General features: G+C 39.2%; 1 pseudogene; it reads right to left on the minus strand.

Moving 5' to 3' along the window:
- Positions 1-8,033: 8,033 nt before the first annotated feature.
- On the minus strand, positions 8,034-8,429 carry LOC118642057 (annotated as a pseudogene).
- Positions 8,430-9,639: the final 1,210 nt, after the last annotated feature.

Raw genomic sequence — 9,639 nt, forward strand, 5'->3', positions numbered from 1 at the left:
TGTGGGGCAGATCAAGTATACTAATCAAAATGCTAGGCTGTTTAAAAGGATTCTGAGAGTGGTACTTCTTGAAGACATGCTAGCAAAACCACAGATGATGAAGATGCTTTCTGTGTAATTAAGACAAATGTGGACTGTTCTGAATATATTAAGCTAAACTATGAATTTTGGAGGAGAGTTTGAGATATGCAGATGTGTCTATGTAAATAAAATCTTATAGTGATTAACACATCTGTTGAAAAGTGGAAGTTTATGACCTGTGACACTTTGACTTAAAGTCTTGTATCCATAGATAATGTACAGCATTCCCTTTTAATTTGGCATGCTTTCTTTGGTTTTGTTCTTTCTTCCTCATACCCTGAATTCTTTGATCTGATTTAATAATCTGAGCACACACAGATGTGATGGAGGTGGTTTTTCAAAGCCTAGTGTGGTTTAAGGGTATAAGGGAGGAAAGAAAAATTCTCATGTTCAGTAACTGGGATCTGGTAATTAAACTGACAAAAAAAAAAAAGCTTAACAGAAGAAAAAGCATACAAATTTTATTTTCTTTTAATATTTTTGATGTTTATTTGCATGGACACTTTCGTAGATGAAATGTGAAAAGACACCAAAGAAGTGGTTATAGATTAAGAAGCTTATATACTATTTTAACAAATGGCAAAAAATTTGTGGAGCGGTAACAAGTAAAAGGTAAAGGAGTTTGAGTTTCGGGTGGTGGTAAATATATTGAGGGAACTAATTAAAGATAATGGGAATTTTAATAAAGTATGTTTGTACAGGCCCATATTAGTAATGACTTCCTGTGATGTAAAGGAAGGAGTCCTACCTGGGAGTTAAGAGACTTGGGTTCTGACCACGTTTCTTCCTATAGCCACGTTAAATGGAAAATCACTTTACTGTGTGTGTGTGTGTGTGTGTGTTGGGGGTGGGATTTCAGAATAGATGATCATCCTCGAAAGTGTGTTCCATAGAACACTATTCTTGGGAAGAACATCTTCAAAATGTGGTTCCTTTTGCTCCGGGAAAGAAATTTGTCAAATATTGTTTTATGTAGCATTGCCAAATATTATTTTACCAGTGAAAAACCCTCTGTTTTGATTTTGATATTTTTTTCTTTTAAAAGTGCAACTTTTAAGTACTCCTGAGAATATAAAATACTTAGGAAAACACCTAAGCTTGATGATCTCTAAGACACTTTGCTGGTGTTACCCTTCATAATTTTAAAATTTAATTCACTTTAGGAAATAATCCATTTGTACATACTAATATGTTGGGTGTTCTATAGAAGGGGTCAAGTAAAGTGCATTTGGTTTTTTATTAAAGACTTAAATATATTAACACAGAAAATAAGTAATACACCTGATGGTATACAATAAAGATATGGTAATATAGACAGAAAAATAAATTCAGCTAATAGGCAAGATATTTGCAATTTGTGCACAATTAACATGCAATGGGAAGTTCACAGAAAAGAATTATGAGAGAGTTCTAGTTTGGAGGTGTGTGGGATATTAGTGGAAATATTCAGGGTCATGTGGGAGAGGCTAATGAGTGAGGAAAATGGGCAGGGGGGATTAGGGAGCATCTTAAAGAAAAAATCGGCAATTCTATTTTGATTTTTAAAAAGATGGTAGAACAGCTTTTGAAGTGGTAAGTCAAGGCCGGGCAGTGGGCAAGTGTCCGAATCTGACTAAAGATGTGTTGTGCTGAAAGAAGGAACTCTAAGAGCTGGTGCACATTTTACTTAGGACTGCCCTGTCCTGAGCGAGGACCTTCATTGTGGTTATGAAGGTGGAGGTGGGTACAACAGAACCCAGGACAGATTCCATGTGAGAAATAATGGGTCAGAGATGCCCAGGAGTGACCAACTTAGCATTCCAGCCCTTCTAAAGAGAGCAACCTCAGGCCCACTAGGTTACCTTTTTCCTCCAGAGGGAGTATATGAAACTGTTTTCAATACAGGTATCTGAGAGGAGAAGGTTTATAGGATAAAACTAGAATGGCTCAAAGAGATTAAAATAACACACACAACTCCTTTAGCCTTTGAATGCAGACTGGTGCAGCCACTATGAAATACAATACAGTGTTTCCTCAAAAAATTAAAAATGGAACTGCCATTTGACCCAATGATCTCACTTCTAGGAATATGTCCTAAGAAATCTGAAATACCAATCAAAAAGAATTTATGCACCCCTATATTCATAGCAGCACTATTATTTCCAATAGCTAAGATCTGGAAACAGCCCAAGTGCACATCAGTAGATGAGTAGATGAAAAAGCTGTGGTACATCTACACAGTGGAATACTATGCAGCTATTAGAAAAAAGACCTCTTACCTTTTGAGATGACATGGAGGGACCTGGAGAGTATTATGCTAAGTGAAATAAGCCAGTCAGAGAAAGACAATTATCACATGATCTCACTTATTTGTGGAATATAATGAACAAAATAAACTGATGAACAAAATAGATTCAGAGACATGGAAGTAGGGAACAGACTGACAAACCTCAGAAGGAAGGGGCTTATGAGGGAGGGAAGAGCTAAACCAAAGAACTGATATACACATATGCATAACCAACAGACACAGACGACAGTGCGGTGAAGGCAGGGGTGGGGGCAGAAGCAGGGAGGAGGGTGACAATGGGGGGAAAAGGGGAGACAGTGGTAATACTTTCAAAAATAAAGACAAATTTTAAAAAATAAAATAAATAAAAAGGTGTTTATTTGAAAGAGCTCATGAAAAACAAGTAAATAAAACAAACACAGAGAAAGCTTTTTTCTTTTTTTTTTTTTTTTTTTTTTATCCTCACCCGAGGACATTTTTCGATATTTTGTTCAGATAGAGTGAGAGGGAGAGAGAGAGAGAGAAACATCGACGTGAAAGCGACACATCAAGTGGCTGCCACTCACACAACCCAACCAGGGCTGGGACAAACTGCAACCAAGGCACGTGCCCCTAGCGGGAACCGAACCCGGGTCTCTCCGGACCGCAGGCCAACGCTCTAACCGCTGAGCCAAACTGGCCAGGGCGAGAAAGCTATTTTCTATTAGAATTTAATGTAATGGCTTATGCTATTTGGCTGATTTTTAAAATTAGCAGCCCTTGGCACTGTAGAAAATTTTCATATACTTTTTTGGTAAAATTCATGCATAAAAGGAGAATAAAAACAATAAAGCTTACTGAATATATGAAAACTTTTATTTCTTAGGAGTGTGTCATTTTTAGAAGTGTTTTTTAAGGGGGTAATTTTTCTAATACAGAGAAATTTAGGACTGATTATCTACCAAAATCAACTTAGTAGCTTATCTTCTTTCTCAGTTGCTTTTCCCAGGCAGAAATAATTATCAGTTGCTTAATTCTTTCTAGACTTTTCCCTCTTGATTGAACACACGCGCCCTGTTATTTTTCATGTCTCATTGTTTCTCACTAGATTTAAGTTCTCCCAGGACAAAGAGTGTACCTCAGTCATTGTCATAATTCCCCCAGAAATACAAAGCACAGTACACAGAAATTAAAGAAATATTTAAAAATCAATTAAATAAAATTAACAAATAGTGATTTGGGTATATTTCATAAAAATGGAACATTCAATTATAATTAATTTTATTTTTATCACCATTTAGCCCCTCTTCCACCTCCATACAGGAAAAAACCACCATAGAAAGATTGTGATGTTTTATCATCTTCTCTGAAAAATATGTTATATGTACTCCCTTCAATCTTAAATGATTCAAGTAAGCCATAGAATGAATTGTCCCGTGTTGATAATTAATTATGTTAGCAGTAGATTTATCCAGTAGGGGATGGATGGAAACACAGGGCAATAATGTTGGCACTGTCTGTCAGGGTGGGAGCCGCAATCAGTTTGATTATGGTATAATCTCCTTGGAGAATGTTTTTGAGCTTCAGTGGAGAACCATCTAAGTCCAGGCCTGGTTACATCATTTGTGGGACCATTTTCCAGTTTGCACCAGTACAAAATAAAGATGTGGAGCCTCTTTCAAAAAACAGGGGAAGAGTACAATTAATGGTGCTAAAATATAATAAACATGAATAAAATAAAAATATAAGAAAAATTAAAACAAATTATTAACATGAATTTTATCAGTCATCTTTATATTGTAGAATGCTAGTTTTATTTTTTTAAATATGTTTTTATGGATTTTTTTTTTTTTTACAGAGAGAGGAAGGGAAAGGGAGGGGGAAAGGGAGAGAAACACTGATGTGAGAGAGAAATATCAATTGGCTGCCTCCTGGGGATCGAGCCCACAACCCAGGCATGTGCTCTGACCGGGAACCAAACCAGAGACCTTTTGGTGCAAGTGCCATGCTCAGCCAACTGAATGACACCAGCCAGGGCTAGAAGGCTAGTTTTTAATACAAACCCAAGAGCCATTAATTCGTATGCAGAATTGCTGACATTACACAATTCGTATTTTGCAGCTCAAACAAGCATATGTATAAAAGCAATTACTTCTGACATTTGGATGGGTCTTACAATTAACGGCAAACTTTATATTACTTTGTATACAAATTAAGATATTAGCTACTATCATTGTTCTATGGATGAGCCAACAGAGGCTCAGAGAATGTAATACACACTTACTGTCTCTATCAAGATAGAGAATCTTATTTAAGGCAATCTCTTATGTTAATGTTGTGTGTCTACCTCTTAAATTATATTGTTATCATAAAAAGTTTGAAGTCTATAAAACTGCAGTTAGTTTTCCTTTATTTGGCACTCAATCAGATCCTCTTTTTTTGTGTGGTATCAGAGCCGGTGGGAGTTCTCCAAGAAGCAGTAGTGTAGTGTGTTAGGGTGCTGCACACCCCATTTTCTAGCTCCGCAAATCTTGCACAAATCAACTTGAGGATGATCATAGCACCTCACTGGAAGGATTTTCATGAAGATTAAATGAGGCGCCACATGTCAAACACTTAACATAGGGCCTGACCGTGATAAGCACTGTGTAGTAAACCTGGTGGTATGACTCTTGGATGATCTTTTTGTTGCTCATCGGTACATGTATGGCAGAAGGAAGATTAGGAGAGAAAAACAAATCCAACATTTGTTAATTTTCATATTTCCCAGAAATCTGATAAAAAAATTAATTTTGGGACTAATTGAAATAAAAGAATACTGTATAAGACCATTTTTAAATAGTTAAACATTGCCTTTTCTTGGTTGAAACTCCACAGGCTAGTCAGTCTTATTAGTTCCAAGGTCCCTAGTTGTACCCCCAGCTCATCCAGTAGTTATCTCTCAGGAATAGAAGCGTTAGTCTCCTCTGGACCCTGATTGATAGAAAGATCAAGAAGAGCACATTAGTGAAAATCTGTCATCCCTGGGAGAGAAACAGGCCTTTGGTCCCAGCTTTAGAGTGAATGGTTAATCTGCCCATGTCCAATGTGGGTATTTAGAAAGATACCCAACCCCCAACCCCCAAACTTCTTAATCTGGAATCATAAATTCTAAAATCCACCTTCCCAGATAGGTTATGGCTTCAAAGCTCCTCTTCTATAATGCAGACACCCCAGGGAGCTGTGCCACTTTTAAGCTGCTAATTTACCTTTCAAAGCTTCTTTTCTTTTCAACTGAAGGGGCTTTGGAGGTTAGAGTGGTGAATGGAATGGAACAGTGGGTAATGATCAAAATCGGAAGTGGACAGGAGAGGGGGAGCAGAAGACAGGTTTTGCCCTGTGGGTAGAGAGTTGATGAACAGGAGAGATCAGTGGGCCAGAGTCAGGGACCTGGGCCTGCTCTTGTATGTGTGCCAAGTCACTGAGCCGCCATGGCAGGCCACAGAGCTAACTCTTTGAAGATCACCCCTGTTCTGATATTCTGTGATTCTCTGTCCCCATTGTGTTGAGTTTGCTCGCTGGTACCTCTCAGTCTTTAAATGAACAATAGAGCTAGATCTTTAATAGAAGGTGAAGAGTTTCAAAACTTCCTAAATATTCTGGAAGATTTACTTTGTATGCTGTCTGTTTTATCCATTAGTATCCTCAGCGTATTAAGGATAGTTGTTTTAAATTTCTGGTGATTATTCCAACATCCCTGTCATGTCTAGGTCTGATGCTTGGTTTTTCTCTTCTAACTGTATGTTTTGCTTTTTAGTATGCCTTGTAATTTTCTCGTGATAGCCAGACATGCTGTCCTGGACAAAGGGCCGTTAGTACTGTGGCAGTGAGGCAGGGGGAAAGGGGAAGCATGCTCTAGTCCTATGGTTCGGTCTCAGTCTTCAATGAGCCTGTGCCTCTGGGCTGTGAATTTCATAGGTGTTTCTCAGGGTTTTGTCATCCCCTCTTGGGAGGGAACAGGATGACTAGATGGGGCTAGAATAGAGTACACGCCTACCTTGTTTCATTGCACTTTGCTTTAGTGTACTTCACAGATGTTGCATTTTTATGCAAATTGAAGGCATGACCCTCCACCAGCAAAAATGTTAGGACTGGCTTTATTTAATACTTGCTTTATGGCAGTGGTCTGGAAGTGCACCTACAACATCTCTCGGGTATGCCTGTGTTTTCCTTCTCCTAGGTCAGTTGGGTTGCAGTTAACTAGTTTCTTCTGAGGACAGACCTTATAAGAAAGAGTGCTTGGGTTTATTTTATAATGGTTCTTTTTCCCCTTTCCCTGTTGGAAGCACCAGGAGATTTTTCTTCCATGTTCACAGTGAGAACAGATTGAGCTCTGGGAAGTAAAACTCACAAAGGCATGGGGTCTTCCTCTGGACCCCTGCTGGAGTTTTTAACTCTCAGACTTGTCCACACTGAGCCTGCAGCAGTTAGCTAATTACAGCTCAGGTTTTCCTTCTCCTGGCTCTGGCTCCCATGGAGGTTTCTGCTCTGGTAAGTTGTGGTTCTCTGTGTGTGACTGTCTGTCTCTCCAATTTGGGGAATAGTAGTTTGCCCTGTGATTTCAATTCTCTTACATTTATCGGAGAAGAGTTGTTGATATATATATATTTTAAGTTTGTTCAGCTTTTTACTTGTTGTTGGGACAAAGTGGTGACTTCGAGCTCCTTATATGTGCAACTGGAAACCCAAAGTCTGGAAGGCTCACTTAGACATACCCGGCATCTGTTGATCCTAAAGTATGGCTTTGTATTTGTAGGACAGTCTGCTACTTCGCATCTCTTAGTTGATGCTGGGGAACCCATAGCTCTCTGGTTTTATAACACCTCAAGGAGTCTAGTATTTTCAGGGGATATCACTCATATTTCAAATTTTCTAAACTAATACGACAATATTCAACTTTATGTTTTAAAAATAGTGTTTGTGAGTACACCGAACCACAACTTCCATTCTGGGTCTTGAAATTACTTGCATTAGCCCCTCAAGAGCAGATATGGGGCTGCTCTTTGTGCTGTTTTTGGACCCATAGCTGGTCAGGGTGATTTAGGGATGTGCCCATGATATTTAATAGGTTAAGACAGACCTGGGACTTGTGGGTGGAGGGGACATTCCTTTCTCAGAGTGGTAAGGAGATGCTGTACTGTGCAGATGGAGAGAAGTACAGAGCTGATGGTCAGACGTCCTAAAGACTCTGTGTAGTTGTAAGAAAGTGTGAAGGCTGTCCAGAGCTGGATCCAGCTTGGCTTTCGATGCTCACCAGGATTTCCCAGGCAGTGTCCCACCCTGATCCTCAATACCAGGCGAAGAAGGACTGCTGCAGGTACACGATCTGACAAAACCTTGTTAGGTACACCCTGTCTTTCCAGGATTCCCCCTTTTGCCAACACAACTACTCTTCTCCCAAATCTTCTTTAGTCTTCACCTCAAAAGCTTTTGCATTTACTATTAGAATAGACCTTCATGGTCCATTAAAACTGAAACTGAATGATCATTAATAACCAAAAACCAATTCCCTTTTCCCTTTTTTAAAGGCAGAAAGGACACAGTCTTCAATCATTCTAAAAGGAGGAGGGTGGGTGACTTATTTACATTTTAGGACCCCCTCTCCATGAGTTCATTTATTTATTTTTGATGAAACTGAAAGAAAAAAAAAGCTCTTTATTGCAATAAGTTAATCCAGTGGGTATGTCTGTGAAAGCACAAATCTGTTGGTTAGGGCAGTAAGAGCCTCTACCACATTGCCCATGTGTTCCCTCAAGCTTGGCTCTGTAGCTGCTTGTGAGATCTCCATCTCTGTCATTATCACCTCCAGGTCTTCCTTCTTGATGGTGACTTTTGCCAGTTCCGCTCTTGTTTGGCTTTCTGCTCCCAGGAACTTCTGTCTCTAATCTCCGACATAGCCGTCTCCAGATTGGAGCTGTGGATCTCCTTCTCTTCCGCATAGTGGGTGACTCTCTAGGTCCACTGCACCACTGTCACACTTCCGTGGCTTCTCAGGAGGCCGCTCAGGAACGCTGGTCTCAGTCTCCAACTCTAGCTCCACATCCCCCTCAGTCACCATATCGATCTCACCACCGTTAAAATATTTTTTTCCTTTTTTTTTATTTTAATTTTTTAATTAATTAATTGTTGTTACAGATGTTTCTCCTTTTCCCCCCACTGATTCCTCCCTTCCCCTCCCTCCCTGCCCTTTCCTCAGTTTGTTGTCCACTGTTCATGCATACATGCATATAAGTTCTGTGGTTTATCTCTCCCTCACCAGCCCCCTCTTTAGGGAATTGTCATTCTGTACCCCACTTCCATGTCTCTGGGACTACCCCATTCTTCAGACTGTTATGTTCATTATATTCCACAAATAAGTGAGATCATATGAAACTTGTCTTTCTTTGTTTGGTTTGTTTCACTTAGGATAATACTTTTCAGGTCCCTCCATGTAGTCTCAAAGGATAAGAGATCTTTCTTTCTTACAGCTGCATAGTACGCCATTGTGTATATGTACCACAGCTTTTTGATCCATTCGTCTACTGATGGACACTTGGGCTGTTTCCAGATCTTAGCTATAGTAAATAGTGCTGCTACAAACATGGGGGTACATATATTCTTTCTGATTGGTGTTTCAGGCTTCTTAGGGTATATTCCTAGAAGTGGGATCACTGGGTCAAATGGAAGTTCAATTTTTAATTTTTTGAGGTAACACCATATTGTTTTCCATAGTGGCTGCACCAGTCTGCATTCCCATCAGCAGTGCACTAGAGTCCCATTTTTTCCACACCCTCGCCAACACTTGTTGTTTGATGATTTGTTGATGGCGGCCATTCCTACACGTGTGAGGTGATACCTCATTGTTGTTTTAATTTGCATCTCTCTGATGATTAGTGATGTTGAGCATTTCTTCATATGTTTCTTAGTCATTTGTATGTCCTGTTTGGAGAGGTATCTATTCAACTCCTCTGTCCATTTTTTTAATTGGATTCTTTGTCTTCCTTTTGTGGAGTTGTATGAGCACTCTATATGTATTAGAAATTAACCCCTTATCTGATATATCATTGGCAATTATGCTCTTCCATAAAGTGGGTAGCCTTTTCGTTTTGCTGATTGTATCTTTCGCTGTGCAGACGCTTTTGAGTTTGATATAGTCCCATGTGTTCATTTTCTCCTTTGTTTCTATTGCCTTAGGTGATGTGTCAGTAAAAATTCTGCTGCATATGATGTCTGAAATTTTGTTGCCTACAGTCTCTTCTAGGATTTTTATGGATTCATGAGTTACATTTAAGTCT

The sequence above is a fragment of the Molossus molossus genome, unplaced genomic scaffold (assembly GCF_014108415.1).
Source record: "Molossus molossus isolate mMolMol1 unplaced genomic scaffold, mMolMol1.p scaffold_m16_p_3, whole genome shotgun sequence".
NCBI lineage: Eukaryota > Metazoa > Chordata > Mammalia > Chiroptera > Molossidae > Molossus > Molossus molossus.